The 20,966-nt window shown below is 47.8% G+C and overlaps 4 non-coding genes across 4 annotated transcripts; all 4 read left to right on the forward strand.

Annotated features, from left to right (window-relative positions):
- Window positions 1-400: 400 nt before the first annotated feature.
- LOC146184409 (U1 spliceosomal RNA) lies at window positions 401-564 on the forward strand. The gene has a single exon (XR_014708965.1). It is a non-coding gene; the product is annotated as a U1 spliceosomal RNA (small nuclear RNA).
- A 6,432-nt stretch (window positions 565-6,996) lies between these two features.
- On the forward strand, window positions 6,997-7,160 carry LOC146184410 (U1 spliceosomal RNA). Its single transcript, XR_014708966.1, has one exon. It is a non-coding gene; the product is annotated as a U1 spliceosomal RNA (small nuclear RNA).
- Window positions 7,161-13,299: 6,139 nt separating this feature from the next.
- Window positions 13,300-13,463, forward strand: LOC146184411 (U1 spliceosomal RNA). Its single transcript, XR_014708976.1, has one exon. It is a non-coding gene; the product is annotated as a U1 spliceosomal RNA (small nuclear RNA).
- A 6,130-nt stretch (window positions 13,464-19,593) lies between these two features.
- On the forward strand, window positions 19,594-19,757 carry LOC146184412 (U1 spliceosomal RNA). Its single transcript, XR_014708967.1, has one exon. It is a non-coding gene; the product is annotated as a U1 spliceosomal RNA (small nuclear RNA).
- Window positions 19,758-20,966: the final 1,209 nt, after the last annotated feature.

Raw genomic sequence — 20,966 nt, forward strand, 5'->3', positions numbered from 1 at the left:
GGACTTTCTCCGGTACGAACTGCTTGGGGGCACGAACTCTGCACGCTCAATCGCTCAATACGCTGCAGTGCATTGCCGCAGTAGAGGAATGCGAGAAGTTGGAAGGCTGGTGAGGTGGCGCCACCACCCGTTAAACATGTCTATTAGCAACACTGAGACATACGCCAGCGTGTTGTGCGAGTTTGTAGCCTATTTTGTGCACATATAATGGTCAGTAGGCTTCTACAAAATAGTTTTGAATTAACAGCTTGAGAGTTCGCAAGAAAACATTTGTTATTCTCCGGGTGGACAAGCAACACGGAGCAGGGAGAGGCACGTTCTTTTATTTCCCAACGGTCGTAACTTGAGCAGAAGGCGGTGTCTCTGTAGGTTGCCTCCGCGGCAGAGACGTCGTCCAAGCATACTTACCTGGTGCCGAGGCTACCGTGATCAGCAAGGCGGTGCCTCCAGGGAGAGGTGCGGGCATTGCACTACGCTCGTGCTGACCCCTGCCACTACCCCAAACTGGGGCAGATGGGGCATGCAATTTTTGGTAGTGGGGGACTGCGTTCGCGCTTTCCCCCTCGCTATACCATCAAAAGTCAGATTTTATAACTCATCGGCGGCTGTTTTGGTGCTGCTCCGTTGCAGGCACTTCGGTAATGCGAGGTCGTTCGCTTAAGGAGAGTTTAGTTACGTAATAATTCAGATCATAAATAGACAAACCTCGTGGAATGCACAGGTTTGCTTAGTAAGAAATGACCTTCAGCAGTCTATTTCGGATATTAAGTATCAGGGGAATCCCTCCTCTCCTCTATCATTTGCCTCTTATCGGCGTTAATTAGTCGCACTTTATCCGCCTAGAGCAAGTTTGTAGGTACACCATCGCTACTGTCGCTGGAAGAAAAAGGCGCAGTATCTGTCACACTTGCTCTGTGTGACAGATAATAATAATGAGATTCTTGTTGAGGGGGGAAGAGAAGGGGGGGGATTACACGGCCCTATAACTGTCTCCTGTACTTGCAGGGATACACCGCTACGGGGCCGAGTAGAGGGTAAGGGGGAATGAAAGAGGGGAGAGGAAGGGGGAGCGAAAGCGTTGTCGTTGGTAGTCAATGTCGAGGACCCCTGGAGAAAAATGCCAAACATGGAAGGGCAAACACTCGTACAACAAGGATTGGTGGATTTTGAAGCGGGGACGTGCCGCGCAAAGGAGAAAGCCTTCATGACATATGTAGAGATAATTATGAGGTTTAAAGAAAGGGAAAAAAAAAAAAAAGAAAATCTGATAGGGAGATTTGGAATGTCATGGATGCTTATGCTAGCAGTTGGATGCGCGCGGTGGGAGGAGTGGGGCCTTGCAGAAGGGGCAAAGAGCCTTGTGGGATAATATAGGAGGAGATAAGATAATAATAATAATAAAAAATAATAATAATAATAATAAAAAAGTAGTCTGAGGGCATATTTGAAATGCGACAGATAGGCTGGGAAGGAAGGGCCTTTGCAGAGGTTGCATGGGACCTTATGGGATATATAAAGGAAGAATTGATGATAATAAACACCACAAAAAAAAAAAAAAAGAAGAGGGAGAAAAAAAAAAAGTCTGAGGGGATTATTTGAAATGCAGGAGATAGGGCCTTTGCAGAAGGTGGATGGGACCTTATGGAATATGTAACGGAGCAATTGATGATACTAAACAGACAAAAGAAAAAAAAAAAAAGAAGAGAGGGAAAAAAAAAGTAGTCTGAGGGCATTAGTTGAAATGCAACAGATAGGCTGTGAAGGAAGGGCCTTTGCAGAGGGTGGATGGGACCTTATGGGATATATAAAGGAAGAATTGATGATAATAAACACCACAAAAAAAAAAAAAAAGAAGAGGGAGAAAAAAAAAAAGTCTGAGGGGATTATTTGAAATGCAGGAGATAGGGCCTTTGCAGAAGGTGGATGGGACCTTATGGAATATGTAACGGAGCAATTGATGATACTAAACAGACAAAAGAAAAAAAAAAAAGAAGAGAGGGAAAAAAAAAAGTAGTCTGAGGGCATTAGTTGAAATGCAACAGATAGGCTGTGAAGGAAGGGCCTTTGCAGAGGGTGGATGGGACCTTATGGGATATATAAAGGAAGAATTGATGATAATAAACACCACAAAAAAAAAAATAATAATAAGTGGAGGGAGAAAAAAAAAAAAAAGTAGTCTGAGGGGATTATTTGAGATGGAGGAGATAGGGCCTTTGCAGAAGGTGGATGGGACCTTATGGAATATGTAACGGAGCAATTGATGATACTAAACAGACAAAAGAAAAAAAAAAAAAGAAGAGAGGGAAAAAAAAAGTAGTCTGAGGGCATTAGTTGAAATGCAACAGATAGGCTGTGAAGGAAGGGCCTTTGCAGAGGGTGGATGGGACCTTATGGGATATATAAAGGAAGAATTGATGATAATAAACACCACAAAAAAAAAAAAAATAATAAGTGGAGGGAGAAAAAAAAAAAAAAGTAGTCTGAGGGGATTATTTGAGATGGAGGAGATAGGGCCTTTGCAGAAGGTGGATGGGACCTTATGGAATATGTAACGGAGCAATTGATGATACTAAACAGACAAAAGAAAAAAAAAAAAAGAAGAGAGGGAAAAAAAAAGTAGTCTGAGGGCATTAGTTGAAATGCAACAGATAGGCTGTGAAGGAAGGGCCTTTGCAGAGGGTGGATGGGACCTTATGGGATATATAAAGGAAGAATTGATGATAATAAACACCACAAAAAAAAAAAAAAATAATAAGTGGAGGGAGAAAAAAAAAAAAAAGTAGTCTGAGGGGATTATTTGAGATGGAGGAGATAGGGCCTTTGCAGAAGGTGCATGGGACCTTATGGAATATGTAACGGAGGAATTGATAATGATAAACACACACACACAGAAAAAAAAAAAAAAAGATTCTGTGGGCATTACATAAATTGGTAGAGATAAAAGTTAGACGATTTGCGGGCAGTTGGTTGCGCGCAGGAGTGAGAGAAGGTCCTTGTGCAAAAAGGCCTTATAGGACTTAAAGAAAAAAAAAAAACACAAACAGAATAATGATAATAAAAAAAAAAAAAATGGAACTGGTGCTATGCGGGGAATAGCGCGGGAGTGGCACACTGAATTGGTGAGAGTTGCTGGCAATAATTTGCGCACTAGGGGAAGATGGAAAGTGTTCACAGTTTTGCACTTATAGTCCACTGTCCCGTAGGAATAACAGGAGCACTTTTAGGGCACTTTGCACTTTGTGGGGAGGGCCAGACGGGTGAAGGATCTCACATGTGTTAGCACAGGGAAGTCCAAGATTTCGGTAACCTTCCCGAAGGAGGTGTCGCGGTTGCGAGTACACAGGGCACATACACAGAACGTGTTCGAGTGTTTCTGCGTCACCGCACGACGCATACAGGGGAGACATTCCTCGTAGTCGGCTAGCGCGCACACCGGTCCAAACACATCCGATGCGGAGGCGCAACAGCAGAACATAGTCTCTCCGGGCGAAGAGGCGAGTATTAACTGCACGGAAGGGGTGGCCGCTGGCGATGCGAGGGTCAGGGTGGTGGGAAATGGTGTGTCGCGCGATTGCAAGACGAGCACAGTCATATGTAGTGTTGTCCGCGCACATGGGAACGGACGGGTGGTGGGCTGATCGAGCGAGCTCATCAGCAAGTTCGTTGCCCCCTATCCCACAGTGCGATGGGATCCATTGTAGGACTGTATCGCAGCCGGATTCGGCGAGGCGTTGGAAGTTGCGTGCGCATACTTGCAGTAGGCGAGGTCCTTTGCTAGGCTGCGCAAGGGCCTGAAGCGCTGCCCTCGAATCGGTGAGAATGGCAGCATTTTTAATTTCAGGGCTTTCCAGGAGCAGGGTGGCTGCCAGATTGAGTGCAGCTATCTCAGCTGTTTGTGACGAGGAAGGGAAGTGTAGCCTGCATAATTTAGAGGTGTCCAAGTCGGGAATCACACATGCGGCAGCTGCGGATTTTTCTTGCTGACGGACTGACCCATCAGTAAAGATGAGGGTTCGGTGACGAAAATCCGTGTGAATTTTGGATGCGGCCTCTTGCTGAAGGGCGCATACGGGCGTGTTTCGTTTGCTCTTCACCCCTGGGAGACCCTGATAGATGCGGGGCGGGCAGATTTCATGTGGGGGTTGTGGAGCAGCAAGGGGCGGTGGAGAGGGGCCCAGTATCTCACGGAAGAGGCACATGACACGACCGATGCGTGTGTTAGGTTTGGCTGAAATTCTGCGAAGAAGTTCAGAGCCATCTTGTGCTCGGTGAAGCCGCTCGATGTGGTTGAGGGCAGTTTTGAGTGCTCTTAGTGAGAGGGGGATGTTGCGGGTTTCTGCATAGGTCGCTGCCACCTGAGATCCGTTGGGGAGACCATATATGTGTCGTATGGCGTTCCTATGGCATGTGTCCAGCCTTTTCCATTGGAGTGGGCTGAGGCTGAGCAGGGGAAGGGCATACAATGCTCTGGCTGAGGCGATCGCTTCATGGATTCTTGCACAGAGCGGGGGAGAGGCTCCTTCACCTTTGGCAAGGAGACGAAGCGCTAGTTTACCTATGCGCTTGGTGTCTGCGCACACTTTATCCACCGCAAGGCGCCAGGTGATGCGGGCATCAATTTTGAGGCCGAGGTAAACAACCGTTGTGCGCCAAGGCAGGGGGGTTCCGTCCAGGCGAAGAGGGCGTGTTTTGTTGCGGGCTGCAGCACCACGGGGATGGTAGAGCAGGGCTTCAGTTTTTTCGGCCGACACTGCGAGGCCGACACTGCGAATAAACGCGGTGACAGCATCGAGCGCACGCTGAAGGTCGCGAAGCGATGAGGCGTTGCTGCGGGTTGTTGATGAGGCGAACAGGGCAACATCGTCCGCATATACACACACACGCGCAAACTCGCGCTCAGCACGGGGGAGACACAAGGGTAGTTGGGCCAGCACGATGTTGAATAGGAAAGGGCTCAGCACACTTCCCTGAGGGACACCGCATGGCACTGGACGGGGGGCACTACAGGTGTTGCCCACCTTCACGGAGAGTGTTCGCTCGCTGAGGAACGCACTGACGAAGTTCAGGAGGCGGCCGGTGGCACCAATGTTTTTTAGCGCGTCGATCACTGCCCAGTGAGGAAGACAATCGAAGGCGCTTCTGATGTCGAGCAGGATGAGGTATCCCACTTGGCTGGTGTTGCGGGCGTTTTCAAGGGTGCTGACAACATCCGCAATGCAGTCAGCAGTTGCTCGTAAGGGGCGAAAACCACTCTGCTGAGGCGCCAAGCACCCGCTTTCCGTAGCAAGCCACTCCAGTCTGCGAACTCTCTGAACTCTCGCGAATACTCTGACTCTGAACCGCGCCGTAAGGGAAGGGAGGAAGGTGGGAGTGAAAGTGGAATGAGAGAAAGGGGAGCCGTTGTGGAGGGCTACGGAGTAATTTCGACCACCTGAGGATCTTTAACGTGCGCTGACATCGCACCAGCACACGGACGCCACTTCGTTTTGCCTCCATCGAAAAACGCAGCCGCCGTGGTCGGGTTCGGACCCGGGAACTCCGGCACAGTAGTCGGGCGCGTCTTACCACTGCATCACTCACTCACGGCGGGGGCCGTCTACGCCACGTGGTTTATTAGATTTGTTTAAACTGATAGGAATTATATTCGGAGCGAAGCGAAATACACGCAGATTTGCATGTGCTTTTTGTTAAATTGCCGAAATTAGGGTACTGTTTAGTATAGTACGAGAGACGCAGAATGCTCTAATTTCATTCGAAATAGTAATTGTCGTCTAAGCCAAGTGGTTTATAAGGAAAAACAAAAAACAAGTAAGCACGTATGCGTGCCACCTCCACAAGCTGCGTTGCCTGCTCGATTTCTGACGCTGCTTTCCCCACGTAGTCTTTGTACACTGTCTCCGAGTATGAAAGGGAACTATCAGTTTGCTCAAAAAGACGGTTCGTTTTATTTTCTCAAGTAAAGGCGAAAATTACTTTTGGACGTTACATTTATAATCAATAAAACACACAAAAAAGTATACTTGACACATAAACGACAGAGGAACGGGTAACTTAATGAATGGCATAACTTTGCTGCTTTTCATATTGAACAACCCTACGCAGACCGTGAGGGTTAACTTTTTCATATTTGCGCTATGTAAAGCAAGGCGAGGGTCGTGGATGAGCAAACAGGTCAGTGCGTTGAAAAGAAACAGGTAGAAAGGTGGTGAAATGAATTGAAAAAAAAAAAAAGAAAAAAAAAAACACGGCAGGTATAGAAAGCACGTTAAATCCTAGGACACTTAATGTATGTTAGCACGAAGAGGGAAATGGAGGTAGGGCGTGGTTAGCGGAATATCGGGAAGGAATACGGGACCTCTACAAAGAACGTGCGCAAAAAAAAAGACAAGGAAAAAAGTTCGAAAGAAAAAGCCCGGAAAAGAGTAAAAAAAAGAAAAAACTGCTGAGAGGGCGAGGATTGTAGCCGTGACGCAGGTTCAACGTTACCCTTGTCAAGTGATAGTCCCGTGGCACACTACTACAATGCGATCGGAGTCCGTGACGCCACTTGCGAGACTCACGGGAATGGTTTATTGCCGGAAACGCGCGAATCGCTGGGACTTTCTCCGGTACGAACTGCTTGGGGGCACGAACTCTGCACGCTCAATCGCTCAATACGCTGCAGTGCATTGCCGCAGTAGAGGAATGCGAGAAGTTGGAAGGCTGGTGAGGTGGCGCCACCACCCGTTAAACATGTCTATTAGCAACACTGAGACATACGCCAGCGTGTTGTGCGAGTTTGTAGCCTATTTTGTGCACATATAATGGTCAGTAGGCTTCTACAAAATAGTTTTGAATTAACAGCTTGAGAGTTCGCAAGAAAACATTTGTTATTCTCCGGGTGGACAAGCAACACGGAGCAGGGAGAGGCACGTTCTTTTATTTCCCAACGGTCGTAACTTGAGCAGAAGGCGGTGTCTCTGTAGGTTGCCTCCGCGGCAGAGACGTCGTCCAAGCATACTTACCTGGTGCCGAGGCTACCGTGATCAGCAAGGCGGTGCCTCCAGGGAGAGGTGCGGGCATTGCACTACGCTCGTGCTGACCCCTGCCACTACCCCAAACTGGGGCAGATGGGGCATGCAATTTTTGGTAGTGGGGGACTGCGTTCGCGCTTTCCCCCTCGCTATACCATCAAAAGTCAGATTTTATAACTCATCGGCGGCTGTTTTGGTGCTGCTCCGTTGCAGGCACTTCGGTAATGCGAGGTCGTTCGCTTAAGGAGAGTTTAGTTACGTAATAATTCAGATCATAAATAGACAAACCTCGTGGAATGCACAGGTTTGCTTAGTAAGAAATGACCTTCAGCAGTCTATTTCGGATATTAAGTATCAGGGGAATCCCTCCTCTCCTCTATCATTTGCCTCTTATCGGCGTTAATTAGTCGCACTTTATCCGCCTAGAGCAAGTTTGTAGGTACACCATCGCTACTGTCGCTGGAAGAAAAAGGCGCAGTATCTGTCACACTTGCTCTGTGTGACAGATAATAATAATGAGATTCTTGTTGAGGGGGGAAGAGAAGGGGGGGGATTACACGGCCCTATAACTGTCTCCTGTACTTGCAGGGATACACCGCTACGGGGCCGAGTAGAGGGTAAGGGGGAATGAAAGAGGGGAGAGGAAGGGGGAGCGAAAGCGTTGTCGTTGGTAGTCAATGTCGAGGACCCCTGGAGAAAAATGCCAAACATGGAAGGGCAAACACTCGTACAACAAGGATTGGTGGATTTTGAAGCGGGGACGTGCCGCGCAAAGGAGAAAGCCTTCATGACATATGTAGAGATAATTATGAGGTTTAAAGAAAGGGAAAAAAAAAAAAAAGAAAATCTGATAGGGAGATTTGGAATGTCATGGATGCTTATGCTAGCAGTTGGATGCGCGCGGTGGGAGGAGTGGGGCCTTGCAGAAGGGGCAAAGAGCCTTGTGGGATAATATAGGAGGAGATAAGATAATAATAATAATAAAAAATAATAATAATAATAATAAAAAAGTAGTCTGAGGGCATATTTGAAATGCGACAGATAGGCTGGGAAGGAAGGGCCTTTGCAGAGGTTGCATGGGACCTTATGGGATATATAAAGGAAGAATTGATGATAATAAACACCACAAAAAAAAAAAAAAAGAAGAGGGAGAAAAAAAAAAAGTCTGAGGGGATTATTTGAAATGCAGGAGATAGGGCCTTTGCAGAAGGTGGATGGGACCTTATGGAATATGTAACGGAGCAATTGATGATACTAAACAGACAAAAGAAAAAAAAAAAAGAAGAGAGGGAAAAAAAAAAGTAGTCTGAGGGCATTAGTTGAAATGCAACAGATAGGCTGTGAAGGAAGGGCCTTTGCAGAGGGTGGATGGGACCTTATGGGATATATAAAGGAAGAATTGATGATAATAAACACCACAAAAAAAAAAATAATAATAAGTGGAGGGAGAAAAAAAAAAAAAAGTAGTCTGAGGGGATTATTTGAGATGGAGGAGATAGGGCCTTTGCAGAAGGTGGATGGGACCTTATGGAATATGTAACGGAGCAATTGATGATACTAAACAGACAAAAGAAAAAAAAAAAAAGAAGAGAGGGAAAAAAAAAGTAGTCTGAGGGCATTAGTTGAAATGCAACAGATAGGCTGTGAAGGAAGGGCCTTTGCAGAGGGTGGATGGGACCTTATGGGATATATAAAGGAAGAATTGATGATAATAAACACCACAAAAAAAAAAAAAATAATAAGTGGAGGGAGAAAAAAAAAAAAAAGTAGTCTGAGGGGATTATTTGAGATGGAGGAGATAGGGCCTTTGCAGAAGGTGGATGGGACCTTATGGAATATGTAACGGAGCAATTGATGATACTAAACAGACAAAAGAAAAAAAAAAAAAGAAGAGAGGGAAAAAAAAAGTAGTCTGAGGGCATTAGTTGAAATGCAACAGATAGGCTGTGAAGGAAGGGCCTTTGCAGAGGGTGGATGGGACCTTATGGGATATATAAAGGAAGAATTGATGATAATAAACACCACAAAAAAAAAAAAAAATAATAAGTGGAGGGAGAAAAAAAAAAAAAAGTAGTCTGAGGGGATTATTTGAGATGGAGGAGATAGGGCCTTTGCAGAAGGTGCATGGGACCTTATGGAATATGTAACGGAGGAATTGATAATGATAAACACACACACACAGAAAAAAAAAAAAAAAGATTCTGTGGGCATTACATAAATTGGTAGAGATAAAAGTTAGACGATTTGCGGGCAGTTGGTTGCGCGCAGGAGTGAGAGAAGGTCCTTGTGCAAAAAGGCCTTATAGGACTTAAAGAAAAAAAAAAAACACAAACAGAATAATGATAATAAAAAAAAAAAAAATGGAACTGGTGCTATGCGGGGAATAGCGCGGGAGTGGCACACTGAATTGGTGAGAGTTGCTGGCAATAATTTGCGCACTAGGGGAAGATGGAAAGTGTTCACAGTTTTGCACTTATAGTCCACTGTCCCGTAGGAATAACAGGAGCACTTTTAGGGCACTTTGCACTTTGTGGGGAGGGCCAGACGGGTGAAGGATCTCACATGTGTTAGCACAGGGAAGTCCAAGATTTCGGTAACCTTCCCGAAGGAGGTGTCGCGGTTGCGAGTACACAGGGCACATACACAGAACGTGTTCGAGTGTTTCTGCGTCACCGCACGACGCATACAGGGGAGACATTCCTCGTAGTCGGCTAGCGCGCACACCGGTCCAAACACATCCGATGCGGAGGCGCAACAGCAGAACATAGTCTCTCCGGGCGAAGAGGCGAGTATTAACTGCACGGAAGGGGTGGCCGCTGGCGATGCGAGGGTCAGGGTGGTGGGAAATGGTGTGTCGCGCGATTGCAAGACGAGCACAGTCATATGTAGTGTTGTCCGCGCACATGGGAACGGACGGGTGGTGGGCTGATCGAGCGAGCTCATCAGCAAGTTCGTTGCCCCCTATCCCACAGTGCGATGGGATCCATTGTAGGACTGTATCGCAGCCGGATTCGGCGAGGCGTTGGAAGTTGCGTGCGCATACTTGCAGTAGGCGAGGTCCTTTGCTAGGCTGCGCAAGGGCCTGAAGCGCTGCCCTCGAATCGGTGAGAATGGCAGCATTTTTAATTTCAGGGCTTTCCAGGAGCAGGGTGGCTGCCAGATTGAGTGCAGCTATCTCAGCTGTTTGTGACGAGGAAGGGAAGTGTAGCCTGCATAATTTAGAGGTGTCCAAGTCGGGAATCACACATGCGGCAGCTGCGGATTTTTCTTGCTGACGGACTGACCCATCAGTAAAGATGAGGGTTCGGTGACGAAAATCCGTGTGAATTTTGGATGCGGCCTCTTGCTGAAGGGCGCATACGGGCGTGTTTCGTTTGCTCTTCACCCCTGGGAGACCCTGATAGATGCGGGGCGGGCAGATTTCATGTGGGGGTTGTGGAGCAGCAAGGGGCGGTGGAGAGGGGCCCAGTATCTCACGGAAGAGGCACATGACACGACCGATGCGTGTGTTAGGTTTGGCTGAAATTCTGCGAAGAAGTTCAGAGCCATCTTGTGCTCGGTGAAGCCGCTCGATGTGGTTGAGGGCAGTTTTGAGTGCTCTTAGTGAGAGGGGGATGTTGCGGGTTTCTGCATAGGTCGCTGCCACCTGAGATCCGTTGGGGAGACCATATATGTGTCGTATGGCGTTCCTATGGCATGTGTCCAGCCTTTTCCATTGGAGTGGGCTGAGGCTGAGCAGGGGAAGGGCATACAATGCTCTGGCTGAGGCGATCGCTTCATGGATTCTTGCACAGAGCGGGGGAGAGGCTCCTTCACCTTTGGCAAGGAGACGAAGCGCTAGTTTACCTATGCGCTTGGTGTCTGCGCACACTTTATCCACCGCAAGGCGCCAGGTGATGCGGGCATCAATTTTGAGGCCGAGGTAAACAACCGTTGTGCGCCAAGGCAGGGGGGTTCCGTCCAGGCGAAGAGGGCGTGTTTTGTTGCGGGCTGCAGCACCACGGGGATGGTAGAGCAGGGCTTCAGTTTTTTCGGCCGACACTGCGAGGCCGACACTGCGAATAAACGCGGTGACAGCATCGAGCGCACGCTGAAGGTCGCGAAGCGATGAGGCGTTGCTGCGGGTTGTTGATGAGGCGAACAGGGCAACATCGTCCGCATATACACACACACGCGCAAACTCGCGCTCAGCACGGGGGAGACACAAGGGTAGTTGGGCCAGCACGATGTTGAATAGGAAAGGGCTCAGCACACTTCCCTGAGGGACACCGCATGGCACTGGACGGGGGGCACTACAGGTGTTGCCCACCTTCACGGAGAGTGTTCGCTCGCTGAGGAACGCACTGACGAAGTTCAGGAGGCGGCCGGTGGCACCAATGTTTTTTAGCGCGTCGATCACTGCCCAGTGAGGAAGACAATCGAAGGCGCTTCTGATGTCGAGCAGGATGAGGTATCCCACTTGGCTGGTGTTGCGGGCGTTTTCAAGGGTGCTGACAACATCCGCAATGCAGTCAGCAGTTGCTCGTAAGGGGCGAAAACCACTCTGCTGAGGCGCCAAGCACCCGCTTTCCGTAGCAAGCCACTCCAGTCTGCGAACTCTCTGAACTCTCGCGAATACTCTGACTCTGAACCGCGCCGTAAGGGAAGGGAGGAAGGTGGGAGTGAAAGTGGAATGAGAGAAAGGGGAGCCGTTGTGGAGGGCTACGGAGTAATTTCGACCACCTGAGGATCTTTAACGTGCGCTGACATCGCACCAGCACACGGACGCCACTTCGTTTTGCCTCCATCGAAAAACGCAGCCGCCGTGGTCGGGTTCGGACCCGGGAACTCCGGCACAGTAGTCGGGCGCGTCTTACCACTGCATCACTCACTCACGGCGGGGGCCGTCTACGCCACGTGGTTTATTAGATTTGTTTAAACTGATAGGAATTATATTCGGAGCGAAGCGAAATACACGCAGATTTGCATGTGCTTTTTGTTAAATTGCCGAAATTAGGGTACTGTTTAGTATAGTACGAGAGACGCAGAATGCTCTAATTTCATTCGAAATAGTAATTGTCGTCTAAGCCAAGTGGTTTATAAGGAAAAACAAAAAACAAGTAAGCACGTATGCGTGCCACCTCCACAAGCTGCGTTGCCTGCTCGATTTCTGACGCTGCTTTCCCCACGTAGTCTTTGTACACTGTCTCCGAGTATGAAAGGGAACTATCAGTTTGCTCAAAAAGACGGTTCGTTTTATTTTCTCAAGTAAAGGCGAAAATTACTTTTGGACGTTACATTTATAATCAATAAAACACACAAAAAAGTATACTTGACACATAAACGACAGAGGAACGGGTAACTTAATGAATGGCATAACTTTGCTGCTTTTCATATTGAACAACCCTACGCAGACCGTGAGGGTTAACTTTTTCATATTTGCGCTATGTAAAGCAAGGCGAGGGTCGTGGATGAGCAAACAGGTCAGTGCGTTGAAAAGAAACAGGTAGAAAGGTGGTGAAATGAATTGAAAAAAAAAAAAAGAAAAAAAAAACACGGCAGGTATAGAAAGCACGTTAAATCCTAGGACACTTAATGTATGTTAGCACGAAGAGGGAAATGGAGGTAGGGCGTGGTTAGCGGAATATCGGGAAGGAATACGGGACCTCTACAAAGAACGTGCGCAAAAAAAAAGACAAGGAAAAAAGTTCGAAAGAAAAAGCCCGGAAAAGAGTAAAAAAAAGAAAAAACTGCTGAGAGGGCGAGGATTGTAGCCGTGACGCAGGTTCAACGTTACCCTTGTCAAGTGATAGTCCCGTGGCACACTACTACAATGCGATCGGAGTCCGTGACGCCACTTGCGAGACTCACGGGAATGGTTTATTGCCGGAAACGCGCGAATCGCTGGGACTTTCTCCGGTACGAACTGCTTGGGGGCACGAACTCTGCACGCTCAATCGCTCAATACGCTGCAGTGCATTGCCGCAGTAGAGGAATGCGAGAAGTTGGAAGGCTGGTGAGGTGGCGCCACCACCCGTTAAACATGTCTATTAGCAACACTGAGACATACGCCAGCGTGTTGTGCGAGTTTGTAGCCTATTTTGTGCACATATAATGGTCAGTAGGCTTCTACAAAATAGTTTTGAATTAACAGCTTGAGAGTTCGCAAGAAAACATTTGTTATTCTCCGGGTGGACAAGCAACACGGAGCAGGGAGAGGCACGTTCTTTTATTTCCCAACGGTCGTAACTTGAGCAGAAGGCGGTGTCTCTGTAGGTTGCCTCCGCGGCAGAGACGTCGTCCAAGCATACTTACCTGGTGCCGAGGCTACCGTGATCAGCAAGGCGGTGCCTCCAGGGAGAGGTGCGGGCATTGCACTACGCTCGTGCTGACCCCTGCCACTACCCCAAACTGGGGCAGATGGGGCATGCAATTTTAGGTAGTGGGGGACTGCGTTCGCGCTTTCCCCCTCGCTATACCATCAAAAGTCAGATTTTATAACTCATCGGCGGCTGTTTTGGTGCTGCTCCGTTGCAGGCACTTCGGTAATGCGAGGTCGTTCGCTTAAGGAGAGTTTAGTTACGTAATAATTCAGATCATAAATAGACAAACCTCGTGGAATGCACAGGTTTGCTTAGTAAGAAATGACCTTCAGCAGTCTATTTCGGATATTAAGTATCAGGGGAATCCCTCCTCTCCTCTATCATTTGCCTCTTATCGGCGTTAATTAGTCGCACTTTATCCGCCTAGAGCAAGTTTGTAGGTACACCATCGCTACTGTCGCTGGAAGAAAAAGGCGCAGTATCTGTCACACTTGCTCTGTGTGACAGATAATAATAATGAGATTCTTGTTGAGGGGGGAAGAGAAGGGGGGGGATTACACGGCCCTATAACTGTCTCCTGTACTTGCAGGGATACACCGCTACGGGGCCGAGTAGAGGGTAAGGGGGAATGAAAGAGGGGAGAGGAAGGGGGAGCGAAAGCGTTGTCGTTGGTAGTCAATGTCGAGGACCCCTGGAGAAAAATGCCAAACATGGAAGGGCAAACACTCGTACAACAAGGATTGGTGGATTTTGAAGCGGGGACGTGCCGCGCAAAGGAGAAAGCCTTCATGACATATGTAGAGATAATTATGAGGTTTAAAGAAAGGGAAAAAAAAAAAAAAGAAAATCTGATAGGGAGATTTGGAATGTCATGGATGCTTATGCTAGCAGTTGGATGCGCGCGGTGGGAGGAGTGGGGCCTTGCAGAAGGGGCAAAGAGCCTTGTGGGATAATATAGGAGGAGATAAGATAATAATAATAATAAAAAATAATAATAATAATAATAAAAAAGTAGTCTGAGGGCATATTTGAAATGCGACAGATAGGCTGGGAAGGAAGGGCCTTTGCAGAGGTTGCATGGGACCTTATGGGATATATAAAGGAAGAATTGATGATAATAAACACCACAAAAAAAAAAAAAAGAAGAGGGAGAAAAAAAAAAAAGTCTGAGGGGATTATTTGAAATGCAGGAGATAGGGCCTTTGCAGAAGGTGGATGGGACCTTATGGAATATGTAACGGAGCAATTGATGATACTAAACAGACAAAAGAAAAAAAAAAAAGAAGAGAGGGAAAAAAAAAAGTAGTCTGAGGGCATTAGTTGAAATGCAACAGATAGGCTGTGAAGGAAGGGCCTTTGCAGAGGGTGGATGGGACCTTATGGGATATATAAAGGAAGAATTGATGATAATAAACACCACAAAAAAAAAAATAATAATAAGTGGAGGGAGAAAAAAAAAAAAAAGTAGTCTGAGGGGATTATTTGAGATGGAGGAGATAGGGCCTTTGCAGAAGGTGGATGGGACCTTATGGAATATGTAACGGAGCAATTGATGATACTAAACAGACAAAAGAAAAAAAAAAAAAGAAGAGAGGGAAAAAAAAAGTAGTCTGAGGGCATTAGTTGAAATGCAACAGATAGGCTGTGAAGGAAGGGCCTTTGCAGAGGGTGGATGGGACCTTATGGGATATATAAAGGAAGAATTGATGATAATAAACACCACAAAAAAAAAAAAAAAGAAGAGGGAGAAAAAAAAAAAGTCTGAGGGGATTATTTGAAATGCAGGAGATAGGGCCTTTGCAGAAGGTGGATGGGACCTTATGGAATATGTAACGGAGCAATTGATGATACTAAACAGACAAAAGAAAAAAAAAAAAAGAAGAGAGGGAAAAAAAAAGTAGTCTGAGGGCATTAGTTGAAATGCAACAGATAGGCTGTGAAGGAAGGGCCTTTGCAGAGGGTGGATGGGACCTTATGGGATATATAAAGGAAGAATTGATGATAATAAACACCACAAAAAAAAAAAAAAATAATAAGTGGAGGGAGAAAAAAAAAAAAAAGTAGTCTGAGGGGATTATTTGAGATGGAGGAGATAGGGCCTTTGCAGAAGGTGCATGGGACCTTATGGAATATGTAACGGAGGAATTGATAATGATAAACACACACACACAGAAAAAAAAAAAAAAAGATTCTGTGGGCATTACATAAATTGGTAGAGATAAAAGTTAGACGATTTGCGGGCAGTTGGTTGCGCGCAGGAGTGAGAGAAGGTCCTTGTGCAAAAAGGCCTTATAGGACTTAAAGAAAAAAAAAAAACACAAACAGAATAATGATAATAAAAAAAAAAAAAATGGAACTGGTGCTATGCGGGGAATAGCGCGGGAGTGGCACACTGAATTGGTGAGAGTTGCTGGCAATAATTTGCGCACTAGGGGAAGATGGAAAGTGTTCACAGTTTTGCACTTATAGTCCACTGTCCCGTAGGAATAACAGGAGCACTTTTAGGGCACTTTGCACTTTGTGGGGAGGGCCAGACGGGTGAAGGATCTCACATGTGTTAGCACAGGGAAGTCCAAGATTTCGGTAACCTTCCCGAAGGAGGTGTCGCGGTTGCGAGTACACAGGGCACATACACAGAACGTGTTCGAGTGTTTCTGCGTCACCGCACGACGCATACAGGGGAGACATTCCTCGTAGTCGGCTAGCGCGCACACCGGTCCAAACACATCCGATGCGGAGGCGCAACAGCAGAACATAGTCTCTCCGGGCGAAGAGGCGAGTATTAACTGCACGGAAGGGGTGGCCGCTGGCGATGCGAGGGTCAGGGTGGTGGGAAATGGTGTGTCGCGCGATTGCAAGACGAGCACAGTCATATGTAGTGTTGTCCGCGCACATGGGAACGGACGGGTGGTGGGCTGATCGAGCGAGCTCATCAGCAAGTTCGTTGCCCCCTATCCCACAGTGCGATGGGATCCATTGTAGGACTGTATCGCAGCCGGATTCGGCGAGGCGTTGGAAGTTGCGTGCGCATACTTGCAGTAGGCGAGGTCCTTTGCTAGGCTGCGCAAGGGCCTGAAGCGCTGCCCTCGAATCGGTGAGAATGGCAGCATTTTTAATTTCAGGGCTTTCCAGGAGCAGGGTGGCTGCCAGATTGAGTGCAGCTATCTCAGCTGTTTGTGACGAGGAAGGGAAGTGTAGCCTGCATAATTTAGAGGTGTCCAAGTCGGGAATCACACATGCGGCAGCTGCGGATTTTTCTTGCTGACGGACTGACCCATCAGTAAAGATGAGGGTTCGGTGACGAAAATCCGTGTGAATTTTGGATGCGGCCTCTTGCTGAAGGGCGCATACGGGCGTGTTTCGTTTGCTCTTCACCCCTGGGAGACCCTGATAGATGCGGGGCGGGCAGATTTCATGTGGGGGTTGTGGAGCAGCAAGGGGCGGTGGAGAGGGGCCCAGTATCTCACGGAAGAGGCACATGACACGACCGATGCGTGTGTTAGGTTTGGCTGAAATTCTGCGAAGAAGTTCAGAGCCATCTTGTGCTCGGTGAAGCCGCTCGATGTGGTTGAGGGCAGTTTTGAGTGCTCTTAGTGAGAGGGGGATGTTGCGGGTTTCTGCATAGGTCGCTGCCACCTGAGATCCGTTGGGGAGACCATATATGTGTCGTATGGCGTTCCTATGGCATGTGTCCAGCCTTTTCCATTGGAGTGGGCTGAGGCTGAGCAGGGGAAGGGCATACAATGCTCTGGCTGAGGCGATCGCTTCATGGATTCTTGCACAGAGCGGGGGAGAGGCTCCTTCACCTTTGGCAAGGAGACGAAGCGCTAGTTTACCTATGCGCTTGGTGTCTGCGCACACTTTATCCACCGCAAGGCGCCAGGTGATGCGGGCATCAATTTTGAGGCCGAGGTAAACAACCGTTGTGCGCCAAGGCAGGGGGGTTCCGTCCAGGCGAAGAGGGCGTGTTTTGTTGCGGGCTGCAGCACCACGGGGATGGTAGAGCAGGGCTTCAGTTTTTTCGGCCGACACTGCGAGGCCGACACTGCGAATAAACGCGGTGACAGCATCGAGCGCACGCTGAAGGTCGCGAAGCGATGAGGCGTTGCTGCGGGTTGTTGATGAGGCGAACAGGGCAACATCGTCCGCATATACACACACACGCGCAAACTCGCGCTCAGCACGGGGGAGACACAAGGGTAGTTGGGCCAGCACGATGTTGAATAGGAAAGGGCTCAGCACACTTCCCTGAGGGACACCGCATGGCACTGGACGGGGGGCACTACAGGTGTTGCCCACCTTCACGGAGAGTGTTCGCTCGCTGAGGAACGCACTGACGAAGTTCAGGAGGCGGCCGGTGGCACCAATGTTTTTTAGCGCGTCGATCACTGCCCAGTGAGGAAGACAATCGAAGGCGCTTCTGATGTCGAGCAGGATGAGGTATCCCACTTGGCTGGTGTTGCGGGCGTTTTCAAGGGTGCTGACAACATCCGCAATGCAGTCAGCAGTTGCTCGTAAGGGGCGAAAACCACTCTGCTGAGGCGCCAAGCACCCGCTTTCCGTAGCAAGCCACTCCAGTCTGCGAACTCTCTGAACTCTCGCGAATACTCTGACTCTGAACCGCGCCGTAAGGGAAGGGAGGAAGGTGGGAGTGAAAGTGGAATGAGAGAAAGGGGAGCCGTTGTGGAGGGCTACGGAGTAATTTCGACCACCTGAGGATCTTTAACGTGCGCTGACATCGCACCAGCACACGGACGCCACTTCGTTTTGCCTCCATCGAAAAACGCAGCCGCCGTGGTCGGGTTCGGACCCGGGAACTCCGGCACAGTAGTCGGGCGCGTCTTACCACTGCATCACTCACTCACGGCGGGGGCCGTCTACGCCACGTGGTTTATTAGATTTGTTTAAACTGATAGGAATTATATTCGGAGCGAAGCGAAATACACGCAGATTTGCATGTGCTTTTTGTTAAATTGCCGAAATTAGGGTACTGTTTAGTATAGTACGAGAGACGCAGAATGCTCTAATTTCATTCGAAATAGTAATTGTCGTCTAAGCCAAGTGGTTTATAAGGAAAAACAAAAAACAAGTAAGCACGTATGCGTGCCACCTCCACAAGCTGCGTTGCCTGCTCGATTTCTGACGCTGCTTTCCCCACGTAGTCTTTGTACACTGTCTCCGAGTATGAAAGGGAACTATCAGTTTGCTCAAAAAGACGGTTCGTTTTATTTTCTCAAGTAAAGGCGAAAATTACTTTTGGACGTTACATTTATAATCAATAAAACACACAAAAAAGTATACTTGACACATAAACGACAGAGGAACGGGTAACTTAATGAATGGCATAACTTTGCTGCTTTTCATATTGAACAACCCTACGCAGACCGTGAGGGTTAACTTTTTCATATTTGCGCTATGTAAAGCAAGGCGAGGGTCGTGGATGAGCAAACAGGTCAGTGCGTTGAAAAGAAACAGGTAGAAAGGTGGTGAAATGAATTGAAAAAAAAAAAAAGAAAAAAAAAAAACACGGCAGGTATAGAAAGCACGTTAAATCCTAGGACACTTAATGTATGTTAGCACGAAGAGGGAAATGGAGGTAGGGCGTGGTTAGCGGAATATCGGGAAGGAATACGGGACCTCTACAAAGAACGTGCGCAAAAAAAAAGACAAGGAAAAAAGTTCGAAAGAAAAAGCCCGGAAAAGAGTAAAAAAAAGAAAAAACTGCTGAGAGGGCGAGGATTGTAGCCGTGACGCAGGTTCAACGTTACCCTTGTCAAGTGATAGTCCCGTGGCACACTACTACAATGCGATCGGAGTCCGTGACGCCACTTGCGAGACTCACGGGAATGGTTTCTTGCCGGAAACGCGCGAATCGCTGGGACTTTCTCCGGTACGAACTGCTTGGGGGCACGAACTCTGCACGCTCAATCGCTCAATACGCTGCAGTGCATTGCCGCAGTAGAGGAATGCGAGAAGTTGGAAGGCTGGTGAGGTGGCGCCACCACCCGTTAAACATGTCTATTAGCAACACTGAGACATACGCCAGCGTGTTGTGCGAGTTTGTAGCCTATTTTGTGCACATATAATGGTCAGTAGGCTTCTACAAAATAGTTTTGAATTAACAGCTTGAGAGTTCGCAAGAAAACATTTGTTATTCTCCGGGTGGACAAGCAACACGGAGCAGGGAGAGGCACGTTCTTTTATTTCCCAACGGTCGTAACTTGAGCAGAAGGCGGTGTCTCTGTAGGTTGCCTCCGCGGCAGAGACGTCGTCCAAGCATACTTACCTGGTGCCGAGGCTACCGTGATCAGCAAGGCGGTGCCTCCAGGGAGAGGTGCGGGCATTGCACTACGCTCGTGCTGACCCCTGCCACTACCCCAAACTGGGGCAGATGGGGCATGCAATTTTTGGTAGTGGGGGACTGCGTTCGCGCTTTCCCCCTCGCTATACCATCAAAAGTCAGATTTTATAACTCATCGGCGGCTGTTTTGGTGCTGCTCCGTTGCAGGCACTTCGGTAATGCGAGGTCGTTCGCTTAAGGAGAGTTTAGTTACGTAATAATTCAGATCATAAATAGACAAACCTCGTGGAATGCACAGGTTTGCTTAGTAAGAAATGACCTTCAGCAGTCTATTTCGGATATTAAGTATCAGGGGAATCCCTCCTCTCCTCTATCATTTGCCTCTTATCGGCGTTAATTAGTCGCACTTTATCCGCCTAGAGCAAGTTTGTAGGTACACCATCGCTACTGTCGCTGGAAGAAAAAGGCGCAGTATCTGTCACACTTGCTCTGTGTGACAGATAATAATAATGAGATTCTTGTTGAGGGGGGAAGAGAAGGGGGGGGATTACACGGCCCTATAACTGTCTCCTGTACTTGCAGGGATACACCGCTACGGGGCCGAGTAGAGGGTAAGGGGGAATGAAAGAGGGGAGAGGAAGGGGGAGCGAAAGCGTTGTCGTTGGTAGTCAATGTCGAGGACCCCTGGAGAAAAATGCCAAACATGGAAGGGCAAACACTCGTACAACAAGGATTGGTGGATTTTGAAGCGGGGACGTGCCGCGCAAAGGAGAAAGCCTTCATGACATATGTAGAGATAATTATGAGGTTTAAAGAAAGGGAAAAAAAAAAAAAAGAAAATCTGATAGGGAGATTTGGAATGTCATGGATGCTTATGCTAGCAGTTGGATGCGCGCGGTGGGAGGAGTGGGGCCTTGCAGAAGGGGCAAAGAGCCTTGTGGGATAATATAGGAGGAGATAAGATAATAATAATAATAAAAAATAATAATAATAATAATAAAAAAGTAGTCTGAGGGCATATTTGAAATGCGACAGATAGGCTGGGAAGGAAGGGCCTTTGCAGAGGTTGCATGGGACCTTATGGGATATATAAAGGAAGAATTGATGATAATAAACACCACAAAAAAAAAAAAAAAGAAGAGGGAGAAAAAAAAAAAGTCTGAGGGGATTATTTGAAATGCAGGAGATAGGGCCTTTGCAGAAGGTGGATGGGACCTTATGGAATATGTAACGGAGCAATTGATGATACTAAACAGACAAAAGAAAAAAAAAAAAAGAAGAGAGGGAAAAAAAAAGTAGTCTGAGGGCATTAGTTGAAATGCAACAGATAGGCTGTGAAGGAAGGGCCTT

The sequence above is a fragment of the Amblyomma maculatum genome, chromosome 7 (assembly GCF_055883805.1).
Source record: "Amblyomma maculatum isolate TAMU_Amacu chromosome 7, ASM5588380v1, whole genome shotgun sequence".
NCBI lineage: Eukaryota > Metazoa > Arthropoda > Arachnida > Ixodida > Ixodidae > Amblyomma > Amblyomma maculatum.